The sequence below is a fragment of the Chlorocebus sabaeus genome, chromosome 16 (assembly GCF_047675955.1).
Source record: "Chlorocebus sabaeus isolate Y175 chromosome 16, mChlSab1.0.hap1, whole genome shotgun sequence".
NCBI lineage: Eukaryota > Metazoa > Chordata > Mammalia > Primates > Cercopithecidae > Chlorocebus > Chlorocebus sabaeus.
In genome coordinates this window covers 76,600,747-76,619,951 of record NC_132919.1, presented here as the reverse complement: position 1 = coordinate 76,619,951, position 19,205 = coordinate 76,600,747, and the positions used below count along the sequence as shown (strand labels likewise).

The following is a 19,205-nucleotide window of genomic DNA, read 5'->3' as shown; positions in this document are numbered from 1 at the left end:
CTTCTGACAAAGCCCTGCTACCCCTGAAAAGCCACCACTGAGAGCCAGGCTCTGGGCGTGGTGCCCTCCTTACACCACTGAGCTTGATCCTTAGAATACCTGATCCTTAGAATGCGCTAACAGGCGCAGAGCGATGGAGCCGCCTGCCCCAGGTTCCACAGTGGGGAGGTGCTGGAGCTCAGATTCCATCTAGGTGTGTCCGACAGCAAAGCACATTACACTTCACCCCGAGGGGTGACCAGAAAGATGCCAGAGAGCATAGGCTCCTCCTCCTCCCACGTCATGGTGCAGAAACCGTTCCCACCCACTGGCTCTCCTGGGGCAGCCCAGCAAGCCGCTCTCATGAGTTATGAGATTTTGGGTTGTGGCACCCACCGATTTGCTTACTTGTTTACAGGTGGAGCAGCTGCAGCCGCCTTTGGCTTTGAGGACTGTATCCAGCAGCTGAGCCCTTGCGTTCATCATTCAACAGAGGATTACTGGGCGCCCACTACATGCCAGGGATGGCACCAGGCACCAGGGTGACCATCGTCCTTGATGCAAGGTGCTAAGATATCCCTGGTGCCAGCCTGCTGGCATCTTAAAATACACCACTAGAGTTTAATTCCTTTGGATTTAGGCATGGGATCACCAGGAACATACACACGCACACCTTAAAATGTGAGGGGCAGTGTGGCCCATCGGCTGTGCATTTTTAGGGCACTGCTTTTGTAGAGTGAAGAGAGACCAGCATGCTGGCCAGCTCTGAAGAAGGAACAGAAAGGCCCACGTGCAGGGGTACAGATGATTTTCTCTCCCGGCCAGTGCCCTCTAATGGGCAGAAGCAGACCTGAGCTCTGGGTTGCAAAGGAATCTGAGTTCATGTACCACACAGGGAGGACCCACAGGACCGTAAGTCTTGCCCTCATCGTTATCCTTTCACGGGGGAGGTGGCTCCCCTGAATGCCAGAAGACGCGAGAGACCTGTGGTCACCCCCTAACCCACCCAGATCCTTCCATCTCTCACTTCAGACTCTTTACGAGGAGAAAGGGTCCAAGCGTTTTCTGAACACACCTCTGTCCCCAGCTCTGAAGACCGGCCCCAGGAACCTGTGCGCAGAGATGGGGGGCCCTGCCCACCTTCTGACCTACATCCACCTCGAACCCACCCAGGGCTGGCAGCTTTCCCAGGCGCAGTCCTTTTCCTTCCCTGCTCCCCAGGGCAGAGGGCGGCTGGTATCCAGATGTCTTGCTGAGGGGGATGGGTACAACCCAAAGCATAGGGTTTGGGGCATTCCACCAAGTATGGCTTTAGCCGTGGCCAAGAGCAACATTTGACCCAGCACAGGGCAAAGAACTTGACTTCCCCATGCCCCACCGGCCCATCTGCCTCCTCCTCCTCCCCTCGACTCCTGCCTCCCTGCCTGCCATCTCCTGCTCTACTCTGTCTCGTGTCAAGGAAAATTCCTACAGGAGCCAGGGAGATGGGCAGACACGGGCCCAGCCACAGCCGTCCCGACGGCCGTCCTGGACAGGATGGGGGCCCAGGGAGGGGCCTGCAGTCTGTGCCAGCCCCGTCTGAGGCTGGAGAAGGGCTTAGCTCCAGGGAGCCTCAGAGGCAAGATAGGGGTGCCCCAGTGTACAGTGGGGACTGTGGGGATCCCCGTGCCCCTGCCAGAGACCATCCCCCTTTGAACCACATTCAGATGCCAAGCCCAGCTCTGGAAATCAAGTGTGGGCAAGAACAGGTAGCTGCAGTGGTGCTGATGTGCCAAAAGCCACTCATATCACCCCAGCACAAGTGTCACACAGCCGTGACCTTGACAAGGACTCAGAGATAAAGATCCTCCCCACATGGCCCCGAAGCCCCTCCCCCCTCTCTTCCTGCTCATACCACATGCCTCACCGGGAGAACCAGAGGCTGCAGTGGCGGCAGTTGGAGTATCTCACTGCGGGGCTCGGGAAGGAGGAAAGGAGTGAGCATGCCCTGCTCCTGCACTTCCCTGCTTAAGCTCAGGACTGGCCCTTCCAGGCAAGGACCCCAGCATAGACCCCAGGACAGGACCCCAAGGATCCTCAGCTCATGAGAGCGGCTTGCTGGGCTGCCCCAAGAGAGCCTGAAAGAAACCCATTGTTGAGCTGGCATCGCTGTTTCTTCCAGACTCCTCTCTCAAGCGGACAGGGAGTTCTCACCCCGCATGAAGGGGTCAGCGGGGCAGCGTCCTGTCCAGAGAGCTGCCTTGTGCCCCGTGACACCAGCAGGCCATTTTCAGCAGGTTAACAGGGGAAACGGCAACCTGTGGCCCACGAGGTAGTGCCCCCACTTGAACACCTCTAGAGGCTACTGATTGTCAGGCAGAGGTGGGACTGTCCAGGGGATGGTGTAACCTGCTCCTTCTTCCTGCCCTTCCTGGTGTCCATCATCCCCGCCCCTTCCCTAAGGTTCTGGAACCTGAGCCACAGCCCCCGATCCCAGGAAATGGGACCCATCAGGACAAGACACAAACGGGAAGCTCCAGGCCCCGCGCACGACTGTATCTACGAAATCCTTTTCATCTTTGTTTTGATGAGCAAAGTTCAATGCCAGAATATTTGGTTTATGAGTCATGCTAATTACAGCTGGGGGGAGGCACCAGGAAGAAGAACAGAAAGGAGCATGTTCCAAAAACACTCTGTTGTCCTGGTTGCCCTGAACAGGGGGGTCACTTCCTAGGAACAAGGAAGGAACCCACAGCCTTCCTGGGACAGCTTGGGCTTTCTCTGCTCCCACTTGGGAGGACATCCCTCGCCAGCTGGCTGCACCTGCCTGGGAGGGGCAGTGGTGTCCTGTGGCCGCAGAGCACCCATCTAGGGCTTCCTGCCTCCCTGAACAAGCTCACTGGGGACACCACCCTTGGCGACACAAAAGGAGGAGAGGGAGACAGGAGGAAAAGTCGAGAGTCCCTGGGTAGCAGACCTGTGTCCTTCCCCCCTGGGCATTCTCTGTTGGCAGCTGGGAGGGAGTAGTTCCCAGCCTCAGTTTGGCCCGCTGAGCATCATGTTCCCAACGCCAGATAGGAAGGTTAAAAGTATACGCCCTGGAGGCCAGGCGCTGTGGCTCACTCCTGTAATCCCAGCATTTTGGGAGGTTGAAGCTGGTGGATCACTTGAGGTCAAGAGTTTGAGACCAGCCTGACCAACATGGAGAAACCCCGTCTCTACTAAAAATACAAAATTAGCCAGGCGTGGTGGTACACGCCTCTAATCCAGCTACTTGGGAGGCTGAGGCAGGAGAATCGCTTGAACCTGGGAGGCAGAGGTTGCAGTGAGCTGAGATTTGGCCTTGTACTCCAGCCTGGATGACAAAAGCAAAACACTGTCTCAAAAAAAAAAAAAAGAAGAAGAAACATACAACACACTTGGGATAAAGACACAGATTGGAGTCTGGAGTTCTCCATCCCTGTCTCTAGGACCTCAGGCAAGCCATGAGCCTCTTGAGCTTTACAGCTCTGCTCTTCCCACAAGTGAGAGTTCCCTTGATAGAAGTGTTGAGAATTAACTATTATAATAACTATTATAATTATTAATATAATGTTCAGCACCTGCCATGTGAGAAGCAGACACACAAACCTGTGGCTAACATCATGATCATGATGATGATGATGAAGCTGATGAAGATGATGAGTGCCACTGTTGTTGTTGGGTGGTCTCTAGGGGCCTCTCCAGCTCCACAGGTCTAAGAGGGAGGGTGGGGAAGCTTCCGCTTGTCCTCAGCCCTCGGCTCCCGTCTCCCTGTCTTGGTTCCCTCCTCCCTGGTTGGCAGGTGCTGGACAGGCCTCCTGGAGCATGTCCTCCCATGTCCTCCCGCTCCCTGCGGCACACACAACAGCCAAGTGCGTCTATCTGTGGCTGTTCATGGCTGCACGGCCTGCCAGGCAGCCTGTACTTTCCAGCACTATAAAAAGCAGAGGCCGGGCAGCCTATAAGGACGTCACATGCTCCCCTGGGGCTGTGAAGTGGCCAGCAGAGGAGAAAACAGTTTCTCACGGCACTTCTCATGTTCAAAGCTCAGGACCAGAAAGCTCCCAGCACATCATGTTACCGCCTTTCCTAGAAACTAGGTGGGGTAGAAGAGGCAGGAACACCTCACAGAGGGGGGCGGCTTCCTCCCTCCCTCCCAAGCAGGGATGAGTCGGCCCAAGGGTTCATAGAAGATAATCTGGCTTTCTGGGGTTGGAAGAGTGTGGCCCGGGAATTGGACCCCGCGAGGCCCGGGCTAACGGTGGGGACCACACCTGCACCGGAGGAGAAGCCCTGGCCAGAAGCTCCGGGGCGGCTCAGATGCTCCAGCCCCAGGCCAGGGGCCACTCCCAGTGGCACAGACAGCTTAGCTTCCCAGGAGGGCCCCGGGGAAGCAGCATTGTTTTTTCCTGCCCAAGCTGGACCCCCTCCAGGACACCAAGGCTGTCAGATGCGAGGGCCAAAGTCAGCGCTTCCTATTCCGTGAAGGATCCAGGTTGGCCACAGACAGGACTGGACAGACCCGGCGGTCAGGTGGTCCCAGTGACACGGAGTGGGGTGAAGGCATCCCCACCAGCTGCAGCCGCGAATATTAGTACCATTCCTCTTCCTTCCACACCCTCAGAAAGGCACCAGAGAACAGTGAAGCAAGATAAACACACCACCAAAAACTGGGGGGAAGGTGCAATTACTCCCGTTAGTATCCATGTGCAGAAGAGCCCGGCTTCTCCACAGTCAGGGAGGTCTGGGACCATCACGACCCGCCTGCGCAGAGGCGCCTATGGCGGGGGCTGAGCCACAGCCGGACGCCAGGGCTGCCCCCGAAACCCCGGGTCTTTCTGCCCCTGCGCCACCGCCGCCAACCCGGCCCCTCCTACGACGCTCCCCGTCCGTCCTGGCCCAGGTGTCTGCCATCCCCGCCCTGGCCACCAGGCTGGAGCCACGAGGACAGGGGCGGGGCGGCGCTGGGTCCCCCGGCTCGGCCACCTACCTCCGTCCCGCCGGCCGCTCCTCCCGCGCCGCTCTTAGAGCATCTCCCGGCGGCCAAGCCTCCTCCCGGCCAGGTCCGGGGCGACGCACAGTCTCGCCGAAGGAGACAGAGCAGGGGAGAAGGTCCTCCGGGGGACCACGGAGCAGAAGAGGAGGGTGGGGGGCGGTGCGAGCAGCCACGGGTCTCCCGCTAGCACCTCCGTCCCCCCGGCGCGGTCTCCGAGGTCTCCGCGACCAGAAGCGGAAGCGCGGTTTCTCGAAAGTAAAGGAAGAGACGAAGAAAGTGGGACAGGCGCGCAAGGAGCAAAGCCCAGCCAGATGTGAGCAGCGAGGAGCCTCCAACACCCCCAGCGCTTTTCGTCCAAACAGCAGCCGCGGAGGATTAACCGTGTGTGCCCCGCGCCGCGCCGCAGGGAAATCCAGCGGCCGCCTCCTCCTGCCCCCTGGGGAGCCCGCCAGACTGAGAGTGGGGGTGGGGCCGATTCCGCGAGTCTGGAGGTCCGTCCAGAGGCGGAGGGGCTGCGAGCCCTGGACGAGGATGCCCCCCACAGAATGGGGGTGCCCAGCAAGGCTGAGCGCTCCTAGTCACTTGGTAGCAGAGGGATGGGCTCCAAGGCTTCAGGGATCCCCTGTAGCCAACCCCGACGGGTCAGGTCTCCAAACAGTGGCAGACCTGAGACACCCCATGCATCATAGGGGACTCAGACAGGTTTGGGGGAATCTGTGAGCCCCCTATAACAAAATGCCAAATTGTGTGTGTGTGTGTGTGCGCGCGCGCGCACACACACACACACACACACATCTTTGGAAGGTGATGGTCCACTGTTGTGTTCAGGGTCTTGAGAGCTCTGTGATCTAAAGGTTAGGAAGGAGCCCCTGCCGGGAAGGTTTCCATTTTCCAGAGAATAGCACAGAGTACAGTGGTGGGCCAGGGCTGGCTGGAAGCACTCCTCAATCTCTATTAGGCCTCTCATTCCTTGATACGAAAACTTGACATTTTCTCAATCATACACAAATATTTTTTCTAAACAAGGCCCATAGGCTGCCCTCCCATCCTGATCCCTGATCCAGGCTGCTCCAGAGCTGGCCCTGGTTGGGGCCCAGTCTCCATCCCTAGACTCTGCGTCAGCCCCGCTTGTGCTGGAAACTTACCATATCACTAGCAGGGGAAGGATTTGGCCAGAGAAGCAGAAGTCTGCTCTGATGATAACAGCGTTCCCCCTTTTTTTTTCGCTTCTTTTCTCCCTGCTCTCCCTTGTTCTCTCCGAGCGGCCCCTCACCTCCATGCTGTAGCTGGATTTTTTGGTTTTGTTATCACTCCTGTAAGGGTCTGTCTCTGACCAAACAGGAGATGTGAAAACGGGGATGCTGATTGGGACATTCAGAGCAAAACTAAGAGGTCTCACCTTTCCCTGCCTGGAGTGTCCTCCCATCCGCTGCACCAACAACTGGACAGATGAAAAGAATCAAAAGGGAGAGGAAGAAGAGGGTGCAAGCTTGATGCCCGCTGCCTTGCTCCAGGCTGGGCAAGGCCAGCACTCGGGTAGAGCTGAGGACGAATGGAGATGAGAACAGAAGGAGAGGCCTCTGGGCAGGTGAGGCACCCAACAGCTACTCCACAGAGGCCCTGACTGGGTACGCCAACCCCTCCTGTGAATACAGGGAGAGAGGCTGCCAGGCCTCCAGCATCCGGGGGAACTCAGAGGACACACGCAACGAGGATATGAAGTCAACACTACTTAACCAACTAGAGATGCGGCCTCTGCTAGGCTTAGAAGATCAGGAGTTGCTTGTGTTCTTGGCATACGTGTCTGAGGCTTAGCAAAACCTACATCCCGGGTTGCTTATTGATACAGGAAAAGCCAGAGATAAGCTTGTCTCCATTCCTGTAAGTGACATGAGGAAGTTTCCCAGTCACCAGGAGCAAGGCCTAGCACATGGATTGACCTTTTCTTAGTTACTCTGTCCTCAGATAGCCCTTGGTGCAGGGATACCAGAGAAAACAACAGCATTTTTTGCAGCCCTTATGAGACCTTTGTCCATATTTCAGAGAATCTGGGCCTTTCTAGAACTCTTATGAGCTAAGGACTCCTTCCATGCAATGAGAAGGCTCCTTGTTGCCGGGCGCAGTGGCTCACGCCTGTAATCCCAAGCACTTTGGGAGGCTGAGGTGGGCGGATCACAAGGTCAGGAGATCGAGACCATCCTGGCCAATATGGTGAAACACCATCTCTACTAAAAATACAAAAATTACCTGGGCATGTGGTGGTGAGCACCTGTAATCCCAGCTACTTGGGAGGCTGAGGCAGGAGAATCACTTGAACCAGGAGTTGGAGGTTGCAAGTGAGCTGAGATCGCACCACTGCACTCCAGCCTGGGCAACAGAGCGAGACTCCATCTCAAAAAAAAAAAAAAAAAAAAAAAAGTAAAAATAAAAAATAAAAAAAAGAAGGCTCCTTATTGCCCTGCCTAGGAGCCTCAGACTAGGGGAAGTCCTGGACAGATACCAAAATTCACAAAGCTGGACACATAACTCAAAAGAGAAAGAGATGTGGATGATGGGCTGGGTGTGGTGGCTCACACCTGTAATCCCAGCACTTTGGGAGGCTGAGGTGGGAGGATCACTTGAGCCCAGGAATTTGAAACTAACCTGGGCAACATAGTGATACCCTGTCTCTACAAAATATAAAACAATTAGCTGGGCTTTGCAGCACACACCTGTAGTCCCAGCTACTCAGGAGGCTGAGGTGGGAGGATCCCTTGAGCCCAGGTGGTCAAGGCTGCAGTAAGTCCTGATCGTGGCATTGCACTCCAGTCTGGGCAACAGAGCAAGACCCCCATCTCAAAAAAAAAAAAAAAAAAAGTTATGGATGACGGGAGATTTATTCTTTCTCTTTACCCCATCCAAGATGGCTTTGGTATTGAAGAACTGGAAAACAGTTATCTTTAACATAATTCCAAGACAGAACTCAGAGGCCCAATATAGTGCAAAGCTGTAGAAGGACGGCAGCTGTAGTTGTAGAAAGAAGGCTGGTCATCTCTTCCAGCTGCACCTGGCTCATCCTACTAGGAGGCCTTGTCCTGGCTCTGACCTACCTTGAGGCAGCCTGGGGGTGCTACCAAACTTCAGCGGGCCTTAGTTTCCTTATCTATAAAGCAGAGATAGGTCCAGGGTCTCTTATCTGGAGCCAAGGAGGTCAGATGTGTTCAGAGTCAGGTGCAAATATCCCACAGAGCATCTTACCCAGTGGGTTTTGGGCGGCACCCCTTCATCAAACACTTGAATATTCTGCAGTGGGATGAAGGCAAACCATCCACAGTCTCAGGACAGTTCAAGTCACATTGTTCTGTCAAATTTGTGTGTGTCAAATTTAGAGGAAAACTAAGTTTTCAGAGTTTTTGCATTTCAGGGATTTGGGAGAAGTGATTGTGAACCTGTAGTTTCTCACATGATTAATAAAAAGGTTGGTGGAGCAGACACAGTGTTTATTGCAACTACCATTATTACCAGTATAATCGTCCTTCCCTCTTGGGAAGAGGAGGGAAGGAGGAGACTAGAAAAGAGATTACTCCTTTTCCTTGAGGCAGAAACTGGGGATAGGGAGGAGTGGCATCAAACGTAACACAGAGAGTCTGGGGTTTCCCAAGATATCGTGTGAGACCCAAGGCTCGGAGGCCTGGGAAATTCCAAAGAATAGGAGTTGAGGTCTGAGCACATGTTAGGTGCCACCATCTTGGCTCACAACTCAAGGCAGCAGGCGATGGGCAAAGACTCACTAGGCCAGCTCCCAGAGAATACAAGCTAGTCTTCAATAAAATGAAAAAAAAAAAAATCCCAAATAGAGAGCATGCCAGGTTCCTAATGCTCTTTGCCATCAGCTTCACCTCTGCTTTGTAATTGTAAGTAGGAAAGATGGAAACTTTGGCAAGCAAGAGATGTCCTGTAGAGTGGCTGATTTTCTTCCATCCCAGCCTTAGGCGCCCCCAAGCAACAAGAGGCAGAATGTTTTCTCTTTGGCAAAATCCTTCCCTGCTGGGCAACAACAACAACAGATTTCAAAAACAAAAACCAGCCCTGGGGAACTTCATCAGGCCTGAGATTGCACATCAGAAGTCAAAGCCAACTTCCAGAAAGACTGAGCCCCCTCCCCAAGGTCTCTCTCTTAGCCCCCCAAACCCATCCTAAAACTCCCTAGGAGCTCACATCTACACAAGGGTGTCTGGATCAAAACCCCTAGAGACTTCCTGAATATTCCCAAATTCCCATATTCTCAGTCAAGGGTAGGTCCTAAAACGGGAAGAAGTATTTCCTGGAATCCCTGGCAGGGGAGGCAGCCTGTTCTGTGCCCTCCCCGATTTGGTAATCCTTTCTCTCTCCCTGGGCCTGTCACCACCACTCGCTGGGTCTGTTTAGTTATTGCTGGAAAAAGCAATGTGACCTCGGTTAAAGTCTGCAAGACACTCAGTTCCAGATAAGCACAGCATGTCATTAGCAGCACTGTGATTTTTCCCACCGCGGCCCTAACATCCCTCCTTTCCCAACTATTTTGGGTCGGGCTGCCCAGTCATCCCACAAGGGCAGAGATTGGTATTGCAAACTTTGAATTCTGTTCCCAGGGGTAGCGACCAGCCAGCTCCGATGGTGACGTCCCACTGCCAAGGGGTGGGAGTGGGGAGAGTCTCCACAGAGCTTCGGAGAAGCTGCGAAGATGGAAAAGTGGAAACTTGGCAGACAGATCCAGCCTCCCTGGCCATTGGCCCATGCTCGTGGCTCCTGGATGGCACTGCCCACGTTCTGAGCAGCTCGGGACAGGTGGAGATCAGGACTGGCAGCTGCAAGGACAGACTAGGTGAATAGGTTTCTTTATGGTCCTCACACCTCCAGAAAACCAGACGGGCAAGGGCGTTCCCTCTCCGAGGAAGCCATGCCTTTCCACAGAAGTCTCCCCTGAGGCCATGTACACGTGTGCCTTGCACTCTATCAAGCCAGTTAATTTCCCTATGCCTCAGTTTCCCCATCTCTGAACATTTACTCTCCTGTTTTGGCAATGAATGCTTTCAGTTACATGGAGACAGGCATAGACTGAACGATTAGGCAATATTTTACTTGATAAATAAGATGGGAGGGCCCCCTGGTGGACTCCCCAGTTCCAAGCACTTAACTATGAAATGAGTGAGTAAATGCATAAGCCAACACATGAATGAATGGTTTAATAAAGAATATCTTGTCCTTTATGCAGAGCCACAGAAACTAAAGAGAATTTCCAAAAGGAGGCTATGGTGAAGTCTCTGATGATGCAAAGAAGACAAGGAGAATGGAAATCTAATGAAAGCCTGATTGTATTTGTTGACCTTAAGGAGAATGATTTTATGGCACAGCCTCTCTGGAAGGGAGGGTGTGTTCCCTCACAGTATGCAAATACCCTTTGACCCAGTAATCTTTCTTCTAGGAGTTTCTCCTACAGATAAATTTAGAATGGTGCTCAAATAACTAAGTTCAAGGATATCCTCTGAAGCATTGTTGTAGTATAAAAAGATCATAGATATCCTCAAAGGATATCATTAGGGGCCTGGTAAAATAAATTCCACACATGGAAACACCATGAAGCTCTTTAGAGAATAAACAGCTCTCTATATGTGATCTGGAACAATCTCCAAGCTATATTGTGAAGTGAAAAATTACAAACCCTTACTGAAAAGCATTAAAGAAAATCCAAAGAAATGGAAAAGCAAAACATGGTCTTAGATAGAAGACTCAATATTATTAAAAAAACAAAAACAAAAAAACAAACCAAAAAACCCCTCAGTTCTTGCCCAATGAAGCTATAGATTCAAAGCAATTCCATTCAAAATCCTAGAAGGTTGAAGGTGGATAGGGTAGGAGGGGACTTGTCCTACATCATAGGAAGGCTTATTATAAAGACATAATAATGAAGATACTGGTATTGGAACAGATGTGATCAAGTATATTAGTTCAACATGATAGAAGTCCCCCCCGACAAAGACCCATGTGTGTATGAAAACTTGATCTATGACAAAATTGGCATTGCACATATATCAATGGGGATGGGATGGATCAATTCCTAAAAATACACAAAGATGGGAATCCACAGAAAAAGAAATGTAAATGGCCAAAAAGTATAAGAAAAGATAACCTGACAGTAATCAGGCAAGGAGAAGACATTGATTACCATCAGATTGGCAAAATTAAACCATCTGATGATGTCTGTGGAGCTGTTACTGGAAAGGGTCCCGAACCAGATCCCAAGAGAGGGTTCTCAGATCTTGAGCAAGAAAGAATTTGGGATGAGGCCGGGCGCGGTGGCTCACGCCTGTAATCCCAGCACTTTGGGAGGCCGAGGCGGGTGGATCATGAGATCAAGAGATCGAGACCATCCTGGCCAACATGGTGAAACCCTGTCTCTATTAAAAATATTTTAAAAAATTATCTGGGCATGGTGGCACGCGCCTGTAGTCCTAGGTACTCAGGAGGCTGAGGTGGGAGAATCGCTTGAATCCGGGAGGCAGAGGTTGCAGTGAGCCGAGATCATGCCATTGCACTCCAGCCTGGGTGGCAGAGCAAGACGTCGTCTTAAAAAAAAAAAAAGAAAGAAAATTTGGGACGAGTCCACAGAGTAAAATGAAAGCAAGTTTATCAAGAGAGAAAAGAGGCTGGACGCAGTGGCTCACGCCCATCATGCCAACACTTTGGAAGGCCAAGACAGGCGGATCACCTGAGATGAAGAGTTCGAGACCACCCTGGCCAACATGGTGAACCCCCATCTCTACTAAAAATATAATTACCCCTATTTATCCCTATTCCCGCCGAACCTCTCGGGAGTGCAGCGCAGCAGGTCTCAGCCTCATTTTACCCAGACCCTATTCAAGTAGCACGCCTGTAATCCCAGCTACTCAGGAGGCTGTGGCATGAGAATCACTTGAACCTGGGAGGTGGAGGTTGCAGAGAGCCAAGATTGCGCCATTGCACTCCAGCCTGGGCAATAGAGTGACACTCTGAAAAAAAAAAAAAAAAAAAAGAAAAGAAAAAGAAAAGAAAAAAATGGCTACTCCATAGGCAGAGCACCCCAAGGGCTGCTGGTTGGCTATTTTTATGGTTATGTCTTGATCATATGCTAAACAAGGGGTGGATTATTCATGAGCTTTCTGGGAAAGGGGCAAGAATTTCTTGTAATTGAGGGTTTCTCCCCGGCATAGACCATACAGGGTAACTTCCAGACGGTCCCATGGCCTTTGCAAACTGCCATGGCGCTGGTGGGAGTGTTTTTTAGCATGCTAATGTATTATAATTAGTACATAATGAGCAGTTGGGACAACTAGAGGTCACTGTTGTCGCCATCTTGGTTTTGGCAGGTTTTGGCCGGCTTTTATACTGCATCCTGTTATATGAGCAGGGACATTGTGGCCTGTATCTTGTGACCTCCTATCTCATCTCAGATCCCAGGAGCTTAAAATACCTTAACCTCCCAGGAATGCAGCCCAGCAGGTCTCAGCCTCATTTTACCCAGCCCCTATTCAAGTTAACATTGCTCTGCTTCCAATGCCTCTGATATAGTTCCCCACTCCTTTTTACCACAGGACCTTTAATCGTAAGGGTTGTACAGATAGGAATATTCCTCTTCTGTAGCTTCTTCAGGCTAAATACGGGTAATGATATTCTTATCTAACTATTAAGGTCTTTTGTATTCAGGGTAGAGAGGAACTCAGTCAGAAAGCATCAGTATAGTGAGGGCCATTCATAACTCTGAGTTCCAACAAAAGGTGATATCTGGAAGATTAGCAAATGTTCAATTTAAGAAAACGGTGAGTAAGCTTATTCTGCATTCCTACACAAGGAGTACGACAGGAATATATTCCACAATAGTAAAGCAAAATAAGTAAAATTATCTGATATGGTTTGCATCTGTGTCCCCACCAAATCTCATGTCCAGTTGTAATCTCCAAAGTTGGAGGTAGGGCCTGATGGGAGGTGATTGGATCAAGGGGGCGGTTTCTCATGAATGGTTTGGCATCATCCTCCTTGGTCGTGATAGTGGGTGAGTTCTCGTGACATCTGGTTGCTTAAAAGTGTATGATACCTCTTCCCTCTCTCTCTTTCTCCTGCTCCTGTCATGTAAGATGCCTTTCCCCCTTTGCCTTAGACCAAGACTAAAAACTCCCTGAGGCCTCCTCAGAAGCAGATGCTGCCATGCTTCCTGTACAGCTTGCAGAACTGTGAGCCATGAAACCTTATTGCTTTATAAATTACCCAGTCTTGGGTATTTCTCTATACCAGTGTGAGAATGGACTAATACTTTATCCCAAATAAATTAAATAAGGCATTCCATTAACTGGGCAACTATTGGAACTAAGCTGATATAGGGTTGCTAACAGATTCCAATATGTGCCCTGATCCAGATTTTTCTTATGTTACCCATCCTTATTATTTGTTCTGAGCTGTGACCAGAGATCACTGGTTGGATCACTGAAATAAGCAGGGACAGTCGAGATTGCAGAAGAAAAAAAAACAAAAAACAATGAATGAGACTAGAATCTAATAACAAGTGTATCATAGTTTTTGAAACATAATTTTTCTCTCTCCAGTTCCCATTTTTATTAAAAACAAATAATGGTAGGACTTATTTGTTTGAAAAATAAGCCTTAGTCGTCTTATACTTGGCATGATCATTTGCATGAAGTGCAGCAAGAACAATTATTCTCCATATAGGCTCTTTTTACCAAAAAAATTGGCTTTGATGGAATCTTGTTCCATAAGGAATCTTATATTTGACTTTTTAAAGCCTTGCCCAGTCATGGGTTTATGTCTTCAATTACCTGTATCAGTTGGGTAAATTTCTCTCCTCTCAAGGTCCCAATATAACTTAGGGCTTCTGGACCTGTCTCAAAGTGAGATTCTTTACTTACCACATGGCAGGAACCCTGTACAGGGACTGCATAGACAAGGTATAAAGTCAGATTTTCCAAGGGCATTTTATTAGCTCTATAAGTCAACTTTGATTCCTTAAGGCAGTTTTTTTTAATATTTGAAAGCAAGCCATTCCATTCAAAGCCTTAGTAAAAACCAATTTCTCCAATTGTGTCCTGTTACAAAAGAAAACAGATCTTCATTGCACTTATGCAAATAAGTATTAATATATAGCCATAAGTTAAGAATACTCACAAATAGTTTTTGATTTTTGGAGAAATCAGGTAGAGAAAGGAATATGCTCCAAATTTTGTTTACCAGAGTATATTTTACTCAACTGTTAAAAGTTGTAAATAGTTCAAAAGAAAAGTTTGTTTGACTCGGAAAACAAAACACAAAGGATCAGCAACATTTTATGCAAAAGTCATAAAAAGATTATTTCAGTCTTTCATTAGTGTATGCAATTAATTTCTGTTTTGCTCAATATTTAAGAACACATTAGTTTTCCAAAAGAGTCTTGGAAGCTTTTTTTTCCTCTCTATTTTAATGGCATGCTTTCCAAAGTTATCAGACACTCACATTTAAGAGTAATTGTCAGCATCCTATAGCTGGTTATAAACCTTCTTTTGAAAAGGATTAAAACAAGACAATAATTGTCTCTGAATGACAAAAAATGTCTTAGAGAAGCCACAGTCAAAGACACAATTGACAAGGAAATTTCATTACTTCTGTAGCATATAATTTTACATAACAATTATAATTATTACTGATAACATACACTAAGTCATTATAGGAATTTCCCATAATTTTAGAATGCATACCAGTAACATATTTACACAAATATTGTCTAAAGAAAGTCAAACACCATTTCATACTTGAAAATGCTTCCTGTACGATTTTAATATACCAAATAAGCCAAATAAGTCTCTTTTGGACTTTAGCATTTTTACCATCTAAAAGGATTAATCAGGTTAGAAAAAGACATATTTAGAATCTGATTTTGGTAAGTTGGTCAAATATCAAAGGTTTAAAACACTTGATATCATAAAATAAAATTCCAGGTCACTTTAAGTCATTTATTTAGCCAAAATATTAACTCAACAATTTTAAAAAGGCAAAAAGCTTTACTCAGTGATAGAGGGAAGATTTAGCTCTTCAAACAATCTGTCTCTTTTCTTTTCCTTCTTTTTCCTGTACTTTATTTAAAAGGCAAACAAAAATCTTTCATTATCTTTTAATATTACATGAAAATCTTGTTCAAGAGAGAAAGCCAAATTTCACCTTTTCATGAGTGTACTATTGATGTCAAATTCAATTCCTAGTAAAACTTTACAGACAAATTTTTCTAACTTCAATCAGTTTGACCATAATTTAAGATTTTTATAAACCTTTTATAACCCTTTACAATTTTTTTTTTTTGTTGTTAAAGAGTACAACAATGCTCCAAGAGACCCTGTTGTGCTTTTATTCCAATGTTCAATTTGTGGAAAAACTGAATAATACTCCTTTAACTTTAGCCAATATGTTCACACAGAGAATGGCTTTTACAAGATTAATCTTTCACAAACCTTCCACAACTTGCTTAGACCTTCTGTTTTCTCCTAAGAACAACTCTTTAAACCTCCAAACCAGGCAAAAACAGACTGCTTTCCCATGCCTTCTTATAATCTTTTACCAAATACACGTTATACTTTCCTTACACACAGTGCATGTAAAAGTGTTTCTCCAGTAATGTCAGTTACATATGGTGTAATGTTAACTCCTAGCAACTTTTATTTTTGGTGAAGAACCTGGTAAGTGATTTTATTTGTCTACCAGGTGTAGAGCTTAGGGCACCAGAAAAAAGTGCAGATAAGGTCTGACTCCTTCCGGCATAGCTAGGGGCATGGCTAACTCCATATGTTCCCAAGCCTTACGTAGACACTAATGGCTCCAAAGAAAGTAAATTGAACAATTACCAAAAGTCAAAGAAGTAGTTTAGTAAACATAGTATCTGACCTGTCTAATTTAGACCAAATGTCTAAATTTCCAAGACATTTTTATTTTACCAATAATCTTTAAAACTGCCTTGCTTTTCCAAAGATGACTAAAGTCATGTGAACAAAAAGGCATTAACATTTTAATTTTTCTGGTGAAATATTTTATTTAAGTGCTTATTTTTCTTTAAGCCAATTAAATAGAGCTCTTTTATATATTTTGGTTGTAAAACATTACTCACAGGGATGGTGGAAACCAAGAGAAAGTACCCCTACATGGTCACAAGATCAAGCTCCCAAGGGTATAAAATAAGACGAGGGGGAATCCTCATCCAGTTTTTGTTTTAGTGACCTGCAGCAAAGTTGTCAACTGATCAGTTTGCTGGGCCAGGTTGAATAGTGGGCTTACAGGGGTCCTAGGGCCACATTCTATCCTATGATACCCCTTTTATAACAGAATGACACAGAAAGACAAATTTACAGCACAAAGTACACAAGATTCGTCACAGCCTAAGACTAGCCTCACAAATCCTTTTTCCCATTCATCAAAACCTTGCAGAGGAGACAGTGATTTTTACCATTCACTCAACTGATTTGCGTAGAGAGGGAGAGACCAGAAGCCTGACTGGTAAATTCTTACCCTTTTGTCAGCAAGATGAAAGAGTAGTCACCCAGAGTGACAGAGAACATAGACAAGGGAAAGGCGAGAAAGAGAGAGAGGAAAGGGAAGGGAGAAGAGCATTGCCTGTGGTGCATTGCAGAGGTGAAGACCTCACGAAAGCCAGATAAAGACTCATCCATCAGAGCGACACTGAATCAAAAGTTCAGGCAGCTGCTTGTCAAAAAGGGATCTTTTCCAGCAGTCCCATCAGCTCTCAAGCTTCCCACTTTGGGAGAGGAAAAAAAAGTTCCCCAGGTCCCATGATCCCGCACATGCCTAATCCTGTCACCCACAGCCATCAGCAAAGAGGACATGGCAAATTAATCCAAAGAGAATGGCAGTTAACATCCTGCAGTGCTGAATCCATTTTTAACCAAGAGGGCTCTTACCGAGGGTGGCCTCTAACCTTCCTAAGTTGGGCCTCGAACCCAAGTTTGAACAAGTGTTCTTGCTTTTTACTAAGAGGGGCCTCTAACTCCCTGTGTCTTAGAAGGGACTCTAACTCTCCTAATTTGGGCCTCTAACCCAATTCCATCCATTATCCTGGATAAAATGCCCCACCACTTACCCAAAGTTGGTCAACTGGTGCTGCAGTCTATTTCCCTTGGGTCAGTGGTCTCTCCAGTATCGTCCCTTCATGGTTTCTCAGCAAGATGTTACCAGAAAGGGGTTCCGATCCAGGCCCCAAGTGAGGGTTCTTGGATTTTCCACAAGAAACAATCTGGGGCAAGGCCGCAGAGTAAAGTGAAAGCAAGTTTATGAAGAAAGTAAAGGAATAAAAGAATGGCTACTCCATGGGCACAGCAGCCACAAGGGCTGCTGGTTGGCTATTTTTATGGTTATTTCTTGCTCATATGATAAACAAGGGGTAGATTATTCATGAATTTTCTGGGAAAGGGGTGGGGATTTCCTTAAAACTGAGGGCTCCTCCCCTTGTTAGACCATCTAGGGTAACTTCCTGATGTTGACATGGCATTTGTAAACCATCATGGTGCTGGTGGGAGTGTCTTTCGCATGCCAATACATTATAATTAGTGTATAAATAGCAGCAAGGACAGCCAGAGGTCACTTTCATTGCCATCTTGGATTTGGAGGGTTTTGACCGCTTCTTTACTACATCCTGTTTCATCAGCAGGGTCTTTATAACCCATATCTTGTAACCTCCTATCTCATCCTGTGACTAAGAATGCCTAATCTCCTGGGAATGTAGCCCAGGAGGTCTCAGCCTCATTTACCCAGCCCTTATTCAAGATGGAATTACTCTGGTTCAAAGGCCTCTGACAGAGCTACTGGATCCCTCATCCATTGCATACAGTTTTATTTCATTTCATAAAGGTTAAAATAGACAGAATTAAACAATATATTGTTTAGGGACACATACCTATGTGCTAAAATTATAAAGTAAAGCAAGAGAATGATTAACACAACATTCAGGATTGTGGCTACCACCTCTTCGGGGTAGTAGGTTGTTGAGAATAGGAAGAAGAACCTGGAGAATTTAAAGATACAGGAATAATGTGTTATTTCTTAAGCTGGAAGGCGTATGTAAATCTTTTAGAAAATAAAAGATTCGAATATAATTGTCACGTGCATCTGTGTGAAGAGAGTCCACCAAAGGGCTTTATGTGAGCAACAAGGCTGTTTATTTCACCTGGGTGCAGGCAACTGAGTCTGAAAAAGGAGTCAGCAAAGGGTAGTGGGATTATCATTCGTTCTTATAGGTTTGGGATAGGTGGTAGAGTTAGGAGCAATTTTTTGTGGGCAGTGGGTGGATCTCACAAAGCACATTCTCCAGAGTGGGGAGAATATTACAAAATATCTTCTTGGGTAGGGGGAATATACCAAAGTACCTTATCACAAGGGCGGGGAGGGTGTATTGTCATAAGGTCAATCGATCAGTGAGGGTGGGGCAGGAACAGATCACAATGGTGGAATGTCATCCTTTGTGGTTCTTCAGTTGCTTCAGGCCATCTGGATGTATACGTGCAGGTCACAGGGGATATGATGGCTCAGCTTGGGCTCAGAGGCCTGACAGTTAGGAGTATTACATGAGACATGGTTGGGACTCAGTTTAGCACGACAAGAAACATTAATGAATTCAAGAAAAGTTTGCCTCCTCTCCAAAACCAAAAGTGCATAACAGTGTGTTCAGCACATTTCTATTTAAAGTAATTTAAGATACGTGTTTATGACTTGTTTGAATACCATATAACATCCTTCAGAGGAATCACAAGAAACTAGAAATAGCGATCGCCTCTGGGCAGGGAATGCAGAACGGCAATGGGAGGCTTTTCACTGCGCACCATTTATATAATTTGAATTCCTCCTCTTGTGTACCTGTTACTGAACAGAAGGCTTTTGAGAGAGCTGGGGGAAGTAGCTGGTGTGGAGCAGGAAAGCTGAAGGTGCAGATGGGCGGGGGGCTGGTGCACCCTCCTGCCAAGTTCTACTGCCAGAGGCTCCACGGCCACCAGGCCTTTCTCAGAACTTTGGGATGGAGGAGAGCGGGGCCCGGGAAGCCTTTTAACAGAGCGCCCTAAAAGATCTCGGGGGCTGAGGCTAGAGAGGGGAAAGGAGAAATCAAAGACCCTTGTGTGGCAGGTTTGACAATTGCAGATTAGTTTCAGGGAAACACCTACCGTCCCCACCCCAGGACACTACAGCCTTAGAGCTCCTC

General features: G+C 47.7%; 1 protein-coding gene across 3 annotated transcripts in view; it reads right to left on the bottom strand.

The window, feature by feature from the left end:
* C1QTNF1 (C1q and TNF related 1) overlaps window positions 1-17,313 on the bottom strand; it is a 35,930-nt gene extending 18,617 nt beyond the window's left edge. The window contains exon 1 of one of the 3 annotated variants that reach the window (XM_037993337.2): window positions 17,097-17,313. The gene's annotated coding sequence lies outside the window, so the exon portion shown is untranslated. Of the gene's footprint in view, window positions 1-4,969; window positions 5,348-6,374; window positions 6,531-17,096 lie in introns of those variants that run through there. The other 2 variants (XM_008013128.3, XM_008013126.3) reach the window with 2 other exon arrangements.
* Between the last annotated feature and the right edge of the window lie 1,892 nt (window positions 17,314-19,205).